At 45.5% G+C, this 15493-nt stretch overlaps 2 pseudogenes; both read left to right on the forward strand.

Moving 5' to 3' along the window:
• The first annotated feature begins 7050 nt into the window (after nucleotides 1–7050).
• Nucleotides 7051–10124, forward strand: LOC148978548 (uncharacterized; annotated as a pseudogene).
• Nucleotides 10125–11338: 1214 nt separating this feature from the next.
• Nucleotides 11339–13898, forward strand: LOC148978549 (uncharacterized; annotated as a pseudogene).
• The last annotated feature ends 1595 nt before the right edge of the window (nucleotides 13899–15493 follow it).

Raw genomic sequence — 15493 nt, forward strand, 5'->3', positions numbered from 1 at the left:
AAATCGCGATTAATTCGATTCTTAGCTTTTTAAATCGATTATTCACGTAAATAAACGATTCACGATTCAAAATACATGTTTCAGGATCGATGCATATGCATCGTCAGGTTTTATAATCGATGCATCGAGAAAACGAGTGAATCGTTACACCCCTACATTAAACATAACAATATTGCTGGCCATACACTGATGAGAAAGTGCGCGTCCGGTGTGCGATAACGTTACCTGGAGTTGTCCTAGACGTGGCGCGGCGCTTCTCGTCCAGTGTGCGACCCCCTTTACAGCCAACAGTTCACATTCCGAGAATAATTGAAAAGAATAATTGTGCTCCATTCCATAACAAATGCGCGAAAGCTGACGTTTGTTGCTTTATAGACGCTAACGCACAACTACAACTTCCGCATTTGTCCAGGACTACACGTAGTACGAGCGGAAACCGATGTAACGCGGATATGACGCGATTGACTGGCGACTCCCAGCTCACCCCTGCTCACACGCCCCGTTTCCTTGGTTAAAATCTAAATTTTCTCGCGATTTAAACATTGTTTGAAACATTTGGAATATTGTAAGTTATCATCTTAACTAAATATATAACCCTATATAAATATATAGCCTTGTGATTTTGGGATATTTTAATGCAAAAATCTTAGGTATTCCACCTTTAATATAAGATAGGCTAGTACTGCAAAAAAAACTGTTTACTGTAAAGCTATTCTATTGCTGTTATATATTTATTGTCAAACATTTACATTTTAGTACAACATTTATTTGCTGAATTTATTTCATTGATAACTTATTTTTGTAAGTAACATGTGTACCTCCCGGGAAACGGTCTATGTTATTATAACTTTATGAACTGATATCACTTTATTCTTACCTATCACACTTAATGTGGAGAGTAATATAATGAATTAAATCCTCAAACTTCCCTGTCTCAAGTTATGTGGGGGTAAAAGCCCGGTTAAGTAGCAACTTCTTTTTTAACTGCTATAAAGTTAACTGTTGTGAGTTAAATAATCACCTAGCCTAATTATTAACCTAAAAATGATCTCTGCACTGGACTAAATATATATGACTGCCGAGTCGCTTTCACCCCGAAATGGCGGAAGCGTAGGGCTGCTGCTGGGCGCTGGTGTTGCAATAGAACGTTCTATTGGCTTTCACTTCTTGTCAATATACGTTCTTTGCTCTGGGTATGTCGGTGCCAAAACACCTGTGAGGAGTTAAGCCTGTTTTATGCTTCTGCGTTTTATGCCCCTATCCGTCGACGCGAACCCCTCTCCGACCCCTCCGCCGTAGCTCGACGTGCACCTCCAAAAATTTGTAACTACGCGTCGAGGCGACGCAGACAGCAAGGGCTTTGATTGGTCAGATTATACATAATTTCAGCAGTGTAGCTTTTCCGATTTCCCCCTCCCGCTATTAGCGCTATTTTTAACATTTGCACCCTCGTTCTGATAATTATAATACTCTTATAAAGAAAGTAAATAAAGAATTAATCTAAAAATAAACTGTTTTTTTTATTTAATTGTTAATATGTCTATTCTTTTCTTTCTCTTTTGCTCGCAATAAACTTCAATCAATCAATAAATCAACGTTTGTTTTGAAACACAGTTTGTTGTTTATTTTCAATACAATGTTCACGGTTACATCATTGATAATACAGTACTAACCAAGTCTGCCACGGGACACATTATCCTGCATAGCACAGTTCCATGTGGAGACTGAAAAAATCCTTCAGGAAACTTCCTTTCGGAATTCTGCCCGAACTCAGAGTACTCCCCCCGTATGTAAGTGATTTTTTAGAAAGAGGAGTGTGGAGAACTAGTAGTGTGGAGAAGGGGTGGAGGAGGGATGCTGCAAACTGCCAATGGATCGAGGTAAGACTGCTGAGTCTATATATACCCTCTTCTCAATGGTTGCTGATTGCTGATTGCTGTCCACTCGTGTTAATTATCTGAACGTGCTCCTCCCGAACTTAGTTAATAAAACTTCATTTCACGAGTTCACACTTACATATAATTTTGAGTGAGTGAGATTCAATGCGTATTTGGCGTGCTGTCTGGAGGGAGGGCTCCAAGCTCATAATTCTGCCCGAACCCAGAGTACTCCCCCCAAAAGGCTAAAGAGCAGAGGACAGCCGCCGGACTAAAGACCCCCCAAAGAGTGCCGAGATTGGCGGGCTGGCATCTCGAGAAAGGGCCTGGATGCTTTGTTCAGGGAGGCCCGTGATGGTGGCTCGCTGCCTGGACTGACGGCCCCTGTTGACTGCGAACAAGGTGCAGTTGTAGTGTACTTGTCCAGGATGTTTTCACGCTGCATCCGCTGTGAAACCAAATGCTCGCTGAAATGAAAGAGAAAAAGTGAGTGCACTACCGGGAAACTTTCTTGCTCCATCCGCTTTGAGACAATCTTCGCTGGATGAAAGAAGAAAACTGAAAAGTGGAAAAATGAGTGCTTGCCCAGGAGATTCTCACACTGCATCCGCTGTGAGATCAACTGCTCACTGGATGAAATAGAAAATATAAGTGCTCTACTGGGAAAGCTCCACTCAGTCCGCTATGAGACCACTGCTCACTGGAAAGACCAGGAAAGAGGAAGACTGGAAAGAGAAAAATGAGTGCTTGTCCAGGAGATTTTCTCATACTCCGTTCGTTGTGAGACCAACTGCTCGCTGGACGAAAGAGAAAATGTAAGAGCTCTACTGTGAACGCTTTTACTCCATCCGCTGTGAGACCAATGCTCGCTGGACGGAAAGAGGAAGACTGGAAAGAGAAAAATGAGAGCTTGTACAGGAGATTTTCTCGTACTCCGTCCGCTGTGAGACCAACTGCTCGCTGGATGAAAGAGAAAATATAAGAGCTCTACTGGGGAAGCTCTCACTCCATCCGCTGTGAGACCAATCCTCGCTGGACGGAAAGAGAAAGACTGGAAAGAGAAAAATGAGTGCTTGTCAAGGAGATTTTCTCGTACTCCGTCCGCTGTGAGACCAACTGCTCGCTGGATGAAAGAGAAAATGTAAGAGCTCTACTGGGAAAGCTCTCACTCCATCCGCTGTGAGACCAATGCTCGCTGGACGGAAAGAGGAAGACTGGAAAGATAAAAATGAGTGCTTGTCCAGGAGATTTTCTCATACTTCGTCCGCTGTGAGACCAACTGCTCGCTGGATGAAAGAGAAAATATAAGAGCTCTACTGTGAATGCACTCACTCCATCCGCAATGAGACCAATGCTCACTGGAACGGAAAGAAGAAGAGAAAAATGAGTGCTTGTCCTGGAGATTTTCTCGTACTCTGTCCGCTGTGAGACCAACTGCTCGCTGGATGAAAGAGAAAATGTAAGTGCTCTACTGGGAAAGCTCTCACTCCGTCCGCTGTGAGACCAATGTTCGCTGGACGGAAAGAGGAAACCTGAAAAGAGGAAAAATGAGTGCTTGCCCAGGAGATTTTCCTCACACTGCATCCACGGAGAGACCAACTGCTTGCTGGATGAAAAAGAAAAAATGTAAGTGCTCCACTGGGAAAGCACTCACTCCTCTCACGAAATGATGGCGGTTTCTGAGTGTCTAAGAAAACGAAAAACTAGTTTAAACATGGCATCGAGTGTGTGAGCGGAACTGAGGGGCTGGTAGCCTGTGCGGAAAGCCTGAATACCTTTGATGAGAATGTCCAGTGTTATGGGTTGTTCGGCGTCGGAGCGGGTGGGCTAGGATCTTAGAATCTTTTTAATCAGGGTTTGTGAATTGTTTATCTCCACGGAAAGAGTGCCGTACATCAGTTTATAGAAAAAACTGGATGCCGTTCAGATAACCTTTAATGGACCCGATTTGTAGGCTCTCAATGATATTAAGGTAGGAGATAAAAGATTTGATTGAAAAGAGAAAGATCAGGGAAAGGCCAGTTATAAGAGACATTTTTATCGTTTTCTTTCTTTACATTATCTCCAAGCAGTAACATAGGATATAAGGGTCCTGGGAGATACTGCTTGGAGGATAACTTTGATGCATGCAACGTCCGCTTGGAGACCAATGCTCGCTGGACAGAGAAAATAATCAATTAGGGGTTTTAGCAGGAGTTATAATTCTGAAAAGTGATGTACTGGAGAGAAAACATCACTGTTATAGCAGTGTAAAAATTAGCCAGAGAACAGAAATCCTGTGGGAGCAGAAGAGACATCACTGCTGTAGCAGTGTAGGAAATTATCCAGATAAAACAGAGCTCCAGTGGGAGCAGAGGAGACATCACTGCTGTGGCAGTGTAGAAAATTAGCCAGAGAAACAGGGCTCCTGTGGGAGCGGAGGAGACGACACTGCTGTGGTAGTGTAGAAAATTAGTCAGAGAAACAGAGCTCCTGTAGGAGCGGAGGAGACGTCGCTGCTGTGGTAGTGAAGACAATTAGCCAGGGAAACAGAGCTTCTGTGAGAGCAGAGTAGACGACACTGCTGTGGCAGTGGAGAAAATTAGCCGGAGAAAGAGAGCTCCTGTGGGAGCCGAAGAGACATCACTGCTGTGGCAGTGTAGAAAATTAACCAGAGAAACAGAGATCCTGTGGGAGCAGAGGAGACATCACTGCTGTGGCGGTGGAGAAAAATTAGCCAGAGAAAGAGAGCTCCTGTGGGAGCCGAGGAGACATCACTGCTGTGGTAGTGTAGAAAATTAGCCAGAGAAACAGAGATCCTGTGGGAGCAGGAGACATCACTGCTGTGGCAGTGTAGAAAATTAGCCAGAGAAAGACAGCTCATGTGGGAGCCAAGGAGACGTCACTGCTGTGGCAGTGTAGAAAATTAGCCAGAGAAACAGAGATCCTGTGGGAGCAGGAGACATCACTGCTGTGGCAGTGTAGAAAATTTGCACAGAGAAACAGAGCTCCTGTGGGAGCAGAGGAGACATCACTGCTATGGCAGTGGAGAAAATTAACCAGAGAAAACAGAGCTCCAGTGGGAGCAGAGTAGACATCACTGCTGGGGCATTGTAGAAAATTAGCCAGAGAAACAGAGCTCCAGTGGGAGCAGAGGAGACATCACTGCTGGGGCAGTGTAGAAAAATAACAAGAGAAACAGAGCTCCCATGGGAGCAGAGGAGACGTCACTGCTGTGGCAGTGCAGAAAAATTCGCCAGAGAAAAAGAGCACCTGTGGAAGCAGAGGAGACATCACTGCTGGGGCAGTGGAGAAACGTACCTGTGCAAATTGAGCTGTGTTGTGAAGCTGAGCGAAGGGGGAAGTAGATCATCTTCTTGAGCGTAATCAAGGACGCGAAAAAGAGGGGAGATTAAATCTTTCCAGGATTATGCGCATCTTTATTAATGTTTGAAAATGGCTTAGGGAGCTTTCACCCTGGCGGTTAAGTCCGTAACGGGGCACGGTACGCACTAAAAATCGCTAATGTGAATGCCGTTATGGGAAACGGGTGCGCACTGGGGTACCGAACCCAAGACTACCTGGAGGAGGTGGTCTTGCTCCCGAACCGTGCCGCGGTTTGCGTGTATGTGAAAGCAGCACGGACTCGGGTGCGCACTTGTTCAGGAAGTATCCTGCGAAAGCGTTTTTAGCTTATGTGATGTATTCAGTTAAAATTAGTAAGGGATGATATTGTTGAGGAATTACCTTGGATACGAGCGAGAGTGAGCCTGCAGTGTATTCGAGCATTGTGCATGGAATCAGAGCAACACATTTGGAAATCCACTGTCTCCTTAAGAGTCCGTTTGCAAGTAGCAGAAGTCCACCTTATGAGACACACGCACAATAAACCTGTACTGTTCACTCAACTGCGCATGATAGCAGCAAATTAATGAAAATAAATAAATTAATTAAAACAAAACACGATATTACTCACGTTCTGCTTTCTATCACGCGCGTGCACGACACGTTTGTGATGACGTAAGATGCACGCAAACGCACCAGATCCGATAGAAACAAGTTCTCTTTCATCATCTCGTGTTCAAGATCCACCTATGGGAAGGGCATCCGTACCTGACCTCTGCAGAAGCATCCAATTGCACCAAGTCTGGCTAGACAGACAGAAGCGCGCGGCCAGTGCCCGATGAGGCCACACCCCTCACCCACGGGCATATAACATCTGGGCGCGCTGCTATTCCTCAGTTGACATTCGCTTCTCGCGACCTCTGCACTGACACAGTTCGGTTGGATTAACGTTACGCTGTCCACTTTCGAGTCTACAGGAGGACATATCGCCAGATCAGCCTCCGCCAGACGTAAGTGACAGTCGTTTTTCTTCAGCCTATCCGCTGTGTATTTTGCATCCGGAGCCGCCGAGCTCTCACTGTCCTTCACCTGCTCCTCCTTACATGGCTGCCCGCCAAGTATTTTCCGAGTTCTTCACCGCTGGCCCACCCATGGCTATGTGACCGTCTAAACAGCCGCTTCCCCTGGGGAACAGTCCATCACGACGAGCCTGCCCGGCCGCGTGTGGTGCTCTCATCGCCGCTAAGGACCCTCTCGTTCTGTGCGGTCCGCTTGGGCTTAGCACGCTCAAGAAGCTTTGGAGAACCCGGAGAATTGCGGTCATTGTAATTGCTGCCCATGTAGCTTTTTACAAAGCCGGCTTTAGTTGCACTATCCAACGCACCGTGCTTGGCATTTCTTACTCGGATGGGGGACACGGTGATGATGACGCGCTACCGGGGGACTCCCGGAGCACCACAGATAAAATATTTGAGCGGTATTCAGCCCAATCCGCATTCCCTGAAGTGGACATCTTCGCGGGAAAACCTCACTCTCGTTGACGAACCGGTCGGTTCCGGCGACGAGGATGACGCGGTCTTTCTAACATTACCCTAAGCTAGCGCTCACACGGTTTTGCCTCAGTCGATCCTCCTGAAAGTTTGTGAGCGAGCGGCCGTTCGTCTCAACATTGTGTGGCCAGCTCCATAGAGCGCCACCGACCAGGATAGGAATATTTACGACGGGTAAACGCGGGTACCACCGCCCAGCCTGAGGAAACAACTCTTCAACGTTTTTTCCAGTGTTCGCGAAGCTCTCAAGCGCGCCTAGAGCCTCCCGCTAGACTGTTAACACTGTCTCACGGGCCTTGATGAGTAGGAAGGCGGCCCTGAACGCTAGCAGCCCGCCTGGGAGTTCCACCATGGGAGCCTCCAGCCCGCGTTCACGGGCCACGAGCCCTCCGTATTCTCCCGGTCCCGGAACCCTTGTCCGAAAGACACGGGGTCTCCCTCGAACGGTCGGGTAATCCCGTCTCGTGGCTACCAAGCCACAGGGGGGCTGTTGTGAGTACATAAAGTACATAAGCAGTGTTACCATACCGCACACACTTGGTTCCCTCACCCAGTTATTAAAGGCTTGCCCCAGCCCCAGTGTTTCCCAACACAAAACACAAACTATTATTAAACGAATCAAATGAATTCGTGCAGATTTTTTATATCTGTGTCAACATAGAGAGCAAATCTCTCTGATCCCTTGCATGTCGCCCCGAGTCCAAAAAAAAAAAAAAAAACAGCTCAGTTGCGGCTGCAAGCCATGTGTTTCTAGTGCACGTTGTGTGTGTGGAAGGCTTTGGTCATTGTGTTTCCCAACACATAACTAAATACACGTTTAAACAAACTATTCTTATATATCCTTAAAAATGGATAGTATTTTCTGCCTGCACTTGAGACTGCCCAGTTCATGTGTTCAGGAGATGTGTGTTTTCCCCCCAATTTCAGGGGGCTCCTTGTGGGTGAAAGTTTAGCACAGTGTACACCACACTATGTTTGCCCAGTTCACGCAGTGTTTGCCCAACACAAAACACACAAAACACAAATAATAACGAATCTAACAAATTCGTTTCGGAGGGAAAACCTCTTTCCGCAGAGAGAACCTTTCTCACTGCAGAGAGAGGAAACCCCTCCGAACCCCCGCATGTCGCCTCTAGTGTGCCCACGAGATGGCGCCATTGCATCACAAATAATTCTGTTGGTCCCAAGACACAGCTCTGCTCTGTCCCGAGCGGGGACACTCGCGAGTCACGAAGCGGCTTGGCGAACCGTTTCGGCTCCCGAGTGGGTTATGCGTACAATAATGCAGGGTTACAGATTGCAATTCGCAGTAAAACCCCCTCATTTCAACGCCATTCTCTTTTCTCACACGGAAGAGAAAGCTTCTCACATTCTGGAAGAGGAAAATTCATCTCTCTTAAACAAGGGAGCGATTCAGGTGGTACCCCCCAATCTGATGAACCAGGGTTTTTATTCCCGGTATTTTCTGGTTCCAAAGAAAGGCAGCTCTCTCCGCCCTATCTTGGACCTTCGAGTGTTGAACAAACATTTGAGGAAATACACCTTCAGAATGCTGACACAGGGCGCACTCGCCCGTGCCATAAAACAGAACGACTGGTTCACATCAGTCGATCTGAAAGATGCTTTCTTTCACATAAGCATTTATCCTCCGCACAGGAATTTTCTTCGTTTTGCCTACCAGGGCATATGTTGCGAATTCACAGTTCTTCCGTTTGGACTCAGTTTGAGTCCCCGGTCTTTCTGTCTGTGCGCGGAGGCGGGCTTAACGCCTCTGAGAATAACAGGTCTGAGAATCCTGATAGACGATTGGCTCATCATAGCCGAATCGAAGGAGAAGGTGTTGCAGGACACCGGCCGTGTGCTCGCACACACCACATCGCTCGGGTTCCAAGTGAACGTGGGCAAGAGCAATCTCACGCCCAGTCAGAATGTCAATTTCCTGGGTTTGGAGTTGAACTCGGTTGAGATTTACCACCCCCACCCGGACAGGTTGGCTCTCTGGGCCTGGCCCGTGAGAGGACGAACCTGAACGCACTTGGGCTTTCGCCGTGTGTGGTTACCACTATTCAGAATGCCAGGGCCGTCTCTACACGGCCCTTATATGGCTGTAAGTGGCAAGTGTTCGAGGGGTGGTGTGATGGGCGCGGTATCACATCTTATCAGTGTTCAGTTCCTGATATTTTGTGTTTCCTTCAAGACCTCATGGATAAAGGCAGGTCCTTTTCCACCATTAAGGTCCACTTGGCTGCTATTTCAGCCTGTCATGTGGGTTTTGAGGGCTCGACCGTCGGTCAGCACCCTCTAATCCGCAGATTTATGAAGGGTGCACACCGCTCTTTGCCAGTCGTCAGGAGAACTTTCCCGGAGTGGGACCTCTCCATGGTGCTGGAAGCTCTGTCTCAACACCCTTTTGAGCCTTTGGATAGTATATCCCTTAAGCTGCTGTCTCTCAAGACAGCTTTGCTTTTGGCCTTGGCATCTGCTAAACGTGTCAGTGAGCTACATGCACTCTCGGTTCATCCCTCGTGCTCTAAGTTCTCTCTTAGTGGAGATAAGGTCTTCCTTAAGCCCAACCCGGCCTTCATGCCGAAGTGCTTCCCTGCGTTCACTTCGGAGGTGTTGGAGCTGTCCGCTTTTCACCCTCCACCTTTTACCTCTCTAGAGGATCAGAGGCTGAACGCTCTGTGTCCAGTCCGTGCCTTACAGGCATATATGACCAGGACGAATGCTTTCCGGAAGAGCGACCAGCTCTTTGTTTCATGGGCTCCCCCTCACTTAGGGAGTCCAATTTTGAAGCAACGCCTCTCACATTGGGTTGTGGATGCTATTACCATGGCTTAAAAAGCAAAGGGAGTGCAGCCCCCTAGGGGCATCAGAGCTCATTCCACAAGAGGTTTAGCCACCTCTTGGGCTCTGTTTAGGGGAGTGTCACTGCAGGACATCTGCTCCGCTGCCAGTTGGGCTTCTCCTCATACCTTCGTGCGCTACTACCGGCTGGATGTCACCAGTACCTCGGTAGCACATTCGGTTCTAGGGGTCGGGTCGTCTTAGCCCCTCCCTGCTGTAACCCTGTTGGGATATATATACCATTAAGAGTGAATGGGCTGACTGGCCATGTTCATTCCTGTCACCTATCATTTCTTCCCCTTTCGGGTATAGATTATGTCTTGGTGGGTTGGGGTTACTATCTCGCATGTGTCCCATGCGTATTTCATGTCCTGCTTGTCCACATTAGTTAGGTGTGGTTTCACCATCGCAGGCTCATGATTAAGGGACGTGTCAGGCACCGCCTCCCTGAGGTGACCGTCCTTCTCTGGCTTCAGAACCTCACTGTGAGTGTATTGGGCAATCGGGGAGCTGTCCATGTCTCTCCCATAGGTAGATCTCGAACACGAGATGATGAAAGAGAACAATAGGTTACTGTCGTAACCCCGGTTCTCTGAAACATCGAGTGGAAAGAGCTACCAGCTTTGCCCCGCTTGCCGCACGAGAAGCGAATATACTTACTGAGGAATAGCAGCGCGCCCAGATGTTATATGCCCGTGGGTGAGGGGTGTGGCCTCATCGGGCACTGGCCGCGCGCTTCTGTCTGTCTAGCCAGACTTGGTGCAATTGGATGCTTCTGCAGAGGTCAGGTACGGATGCCCTTCCCATAGGTGGATCTCTCCACTCGATGTTTCAGAGAACCGGGGTTACGACAGTAACCTATTGTTTTGTGTGATAGAAACAAGTTTTGTGTGAAAACAGACCCACGCTGCGGGGAGCGTCGGGAACGAACGCGCTCAGACCGCAGCAAACGAGCCCTGTGTAAAAGCCCCCCTTATTTTCTCATTTTATTTATTTGTCATTTAGGGTCGCGTTCCCAGCCGATTTATTCGTTCTTATCAATAATCAGTAAAACCAAATTGTGAAGCTGTGGGTTTGAATTAGTCTGAACTTTATTTATTTATAGGTGACATGATTGTATTGACAAATATAATCGGTTACAAGCCGCGGTTTGAGTTAAAATCTTAAAAGAGGATTCGATTCCCTTTAATGGAATCGATTCCAAACTTTGGAATCGACTCTCAATCCCTAACGCCTCGGAATCGAGGAATCGATTCTTTTTTGGATTCGATTCCCAGTTCTACTGTTTACATGTGAGTTTACGCCATAACCAAGCATCGAGTTTAAGGAAAGCAAATAATTTGTACAGAAACCATTTAAAACGTGTGATCCTCCGATCGCAATTATTACCCAGATAGCATAACTTGCTCGTCATTCAACAATTGAAGCGATGCGAAGTTCAATCAGGGACACAAAAGTTTTGAGCTAAGCACTCACAGAGTTGACCCGGCAGATGTTTGAGAGTGTGGATCAGCCGGGACTGAATCTGCAGCGTGGCTTAACTTACGACCTGTTGCGGCAGCCTGATGCTGTAGGAAGGCCCGTTCCTTGCGTTAAGAGGGCAGCATAGTTTTGTCCATTTCTCTATATGGCAGTAATTATTGAATGGTCCGGTTTAAAGAAAGACGCGGAAGTAAACGTTAGATTGCGGATGTTTCGCCCGTTTGTTTGCCCTGACGCCCATGAGAAAATGACGTTACCATGTTGTTGCAAAGATTTCTAATTCTGAAGGACGAAAGATTCTTTATCGAAACGGGAAGAGCTAGATTCGGACATGGCCGAATGCTGCAAACTGCCAATGGATCGAGGTAAGACTGCTGAGTCTATATATACCCTCTTCTCAATGGTTGCTGATTGCTGATTGCTATCCACTCGTGTTAATTATCTGAACGTGCTCCTCCCGAACTTAGTTAATAAAACTTCATTAAAGTTTGTGTCGTCTTGTTATTCAACGTCGATTAGCTCCAGCTGGCAGCTGCAAAAACAACATTCTCTCTCTTTCGCTCGCGACGCACGGAACCAAAGAGATTCGCGAACCCCTGTTCTGGCAGTGAAATGCACCGAGATGCACCACAACCTCACGCAGAAGCATACAACGGCCACGACGCCGTAGCAGTGACGACGTAGCTACGCCGTGGAGTTGACGCAGAAGCATAATGAGGCCTTTAGTTTAATCAACCTCCTATTGGTAACCCAGGGTTAATGTGCGCGCACGGCGAGTTCATAAAGACATTTTCAATGGATCGCAGATTTCAGGAGTCACCATGGAAACGAAGGGACAAAAAACAAGCTACATACTTGAGTGAAACTGAGTTGGAGGTTTTAATGCTTGCTTATGAAGAGTACAAGCCATAACTTAAAAAAAACAAACAATACTGCTGCATCAGCAAAAGAAAGAGAGTTGGCTTGGCAAAAAATAAATTCTAAATAAATTCTCAAAAAATTCTGTCATTTGGCAAAAATTATTTGGGGCGTGTGAAAATAGACAAGTAGCCTATTTACTTGTTGGCCTCCATACATTTCTTAATATTACGGTAGTAATGCACATAATTGGCTAGTTATATGTTAGGTTTTTATAAGGTGTAATCCTTCTGGAGCCAGAAGAAGTGAGAGCCAAGTCAAAATGAAACACAAAAACATTCTCCTGCAAGGTGATATTTTCTAAACTTACTAAACTTGTTACTGAGGCCATGTACTTTAGTATCTAATGTAATTTAGTTTTCTATGTAGCCAATAGAAAGAAGGCTGAGGCCCGTAAAACGGGTGGGGTCCGCCTCCGCCTCCCCTCACCCCAGCTGAGGAGCTGGCACTGTCCCTGAATAAAGGGCAACCTGTGGGCGATGGGGTACCAGGGGGGCAGTTTGTCAGACTCAGCTACAGTACCAAGACAAGTGGCAGTGTGCATGCTGCTTTGACTGCATATACTGTATACTGTAATCTTATTACTAGTACACTTAGATGTTCCTAATGTCCTTCTTTTATAAGAATATACACTGAGTATTGAATATGCATGATTATCTTATTGGTTTAATTATCTTGCAGTTGCTGATGGCCACATTGTATTATTGGATCCTCCTGCAACCCCACCCTCTGTCACAATTGTAAGTGATTATTGTCTTTAGGTTTCTGTTTGCTAGCTAGACCAAACATCCTTCCTTATTTTCACTGAAGGATGACGATGAAGAGACCACTTCTGCTGTGACAGAAACACAAAATGTGGGTAGACCCATAGAGGTATGATGAATACAATGCATTCCCCCTTTTTTACAAAAGAGAATAAATAAATTGTCATTTGACAGAAAATGGCAGGAGATTTTAATAGAGCTGAGGGTCCATCTACCTCCACAAAGAATCTTAGCAGTGTAAGAAATGTTCTGCAGTTCTCCTTCCTCATTTAAATATTTGGTCTGTGTTTGTATTGCAGACTTTTTCAGTCATGTTTAATTATTCTGTCTTTCTAGTTGCCTGCCAAAGAGCTGTATAAGGCCCACCTTCAAAAGCAAATCAGAAAAAGTGACATGGAGATGGACCTTATAAAGCTTCAAATGGAGGAGAAAAGGCTGAACCTAAAAAAGGCCAGACTTGAAATTGAATTGCTAGAGCACCAGCTTAAAGTCCCCGTGAAATCAAAATTGAACCTATTTACTTTGTTAGCGCATATTACTAGTCTTGTGGTGAACAATTAATCCGTGCAAGTGAATATATATTAAAAAAATGTTTTACCTTAGTAATCTTTAATCAAAATCTGAAAAGTTACTTCCGGTCTGGAACGGTTTCTTTTTCTGATGACGTAGGTTTCACAGTTTGGGTGGGGAAACGCTTAACCACTCCCCTCAAACCGTTAGTTTGCTATGGGCGAGAGATGGAGAGGAGGTGCGCTAGAGTAAAACCCTGCCCTCTGTTCAATATTCCGTTTCACTTGGAAATACGTCACAGCACTGGAGAAAAATCGTTTGCAACTTCCGGTTCACGGGGACTTTAAGGTGGGAAACAGTATGTGAACATTAATCTGTCATTTGTTGTTGAATGAAATCTAAAGCAATAAATACAAATGTCTTCAAAAGAAACAAAAGAAACAATGAACAACACTTGACTGTTAACTGGTTTTAATTAAAGTAATTTTGGCAAATCATGTCTCGTACTACCCTGCCATCTATTTGGTCTGCTGGGTTCACTGGGGGTTCCTCTTGGCCATCCTGAAACCTTAAACTGAAACCTTGCCTTCAGGATGCCTATGGTCATTTCCACCTTGACCCGTGTTCTGCTGTGGGCCATGTTGAATTGTGCCTGCGGTCCAGGCTCTGGTTCAGGGTAGGGTGTTATCAAATAGGGCAGACGAGGGTACCCTCTGTCCCCCAGCAAGTAACCACTGAAGTGTCCTATAAAGGTATTTAAAGTGTATAATTGCATACAAATTAAAAAAAAAAAAAAAAAAAACATTGTGTAAAGCAAAACATACCCTGTTGAAATTTGTGGCACAATGATGACTTCTATAGAATATCCTGGCAACGCAACGCATTCTCACCCCAAGGCGTCACCTTTGACCATGCTTCAATATTTGACGTTTTAGGCGCCCTTTAGCGTCACTTACATGACGCGATCCTACGGCGTCATCTAACTGACGCTAAAGGAAAGCGTCAGTTAGAGGACGCGGTTAGGTTTAGGTGTGGGGTGGGGGTAGGGTACACGCGATCCTAGGGCGTCATCTAACTGACGCTAAAGGGCGCCTAAAGCGTCAGATATTGAAGTCCAAATGCTTCCCAAGGCGTCAGTTAAGTGACGCCTTGGGGGTGAGAATGGGCTGGGCAACGTGTACAGACCCTGGCCATTTGGCTTCAACATTAGTGATGATGAGGTGGGTTGCATCACATATTACCTATTTAGTTGGGACCAGTAATGAGGGTGATTCAATGGTTTAAACACCCAAACATTTAGCACCCAAAAAAATCTATTGTCACCGCACATGATGGATTGACTTCCTATTAACATAGTCTCCATTGACTGAAGGACCTTTTTTAATGCATGAATGTGGGTTCCATCAATGCACCAAATCACATTTGGGAACCCTGAAATTGAAAGTTATCTAATTAGAAACATTTAAAATGATTGTGACTGTAACTAGCATGAATAGATTAAGTAAATGGTCTGCCATAGAATATCATAAAATGGGCAAACCCGCCACTCTATTTTATATATATATATTTTATTTTAATCCGTATTATCAGTGCATTCCACATCTTCAAAAGGATACGCCATGCTCCGTCACCTCTTTGAAACTGAAACTCTCTGAAGCAGGTTATCCTCAGAGAGTCAGTTGCTATGGTTACTTACATAACCCGAAAGTTACCTCCGTTTTTGGAACCGAAAGCAGAGGTTATCCTCTTACTTACTCCTAAACTTACCTGGGTAAGTCACATAACCTGCTTTCTGGAATACACCCCAGGTGTCTTCTTTGAAGCACAAAGTTAATCTGAAGTTAAACCTGCCTCCTGGTAGGTTTAATTTAAGACTCAATTTAGTCCTGGAGTAACTGTAGTCTTCCTCCAGGAAATCGGCTAATTTAACTCTGGACTAAACTAAATCTAGGACTATTTAAAGCCATGACATAGAAAGCAGATTTCTGTTAATCAGGTTTAAAGGGCCATTTTATTCTAGGACTAGGCTTAATCTCTGTCCGGGAAACCGCCCCCTAGAGTTATAACATTTTAAATCATGATCTTAAAACTCATTGTGCTATGACCCATTCACTTCTATAGTCTTTTTTTACCAACTACAAAATGAAGAATGGTTTTACTAAGATAAATAATCTTATTATAATAGTTAGTTAATATAATTAATATATGATAGTAAATCATA

This window comes from Pimephales promelas, chromosome 6, assembly GCF_988280905.1.
Source record: "Pimephales promelas chromosome 6, fPimPro1.hap1.1, whole genome shotgun sequence".
NCBI lineage: Eukaryota > Metazoa > Chordata > Actinopteri > Cypriniformes > Leuciscidae > Pimephales > Pimephales promelas.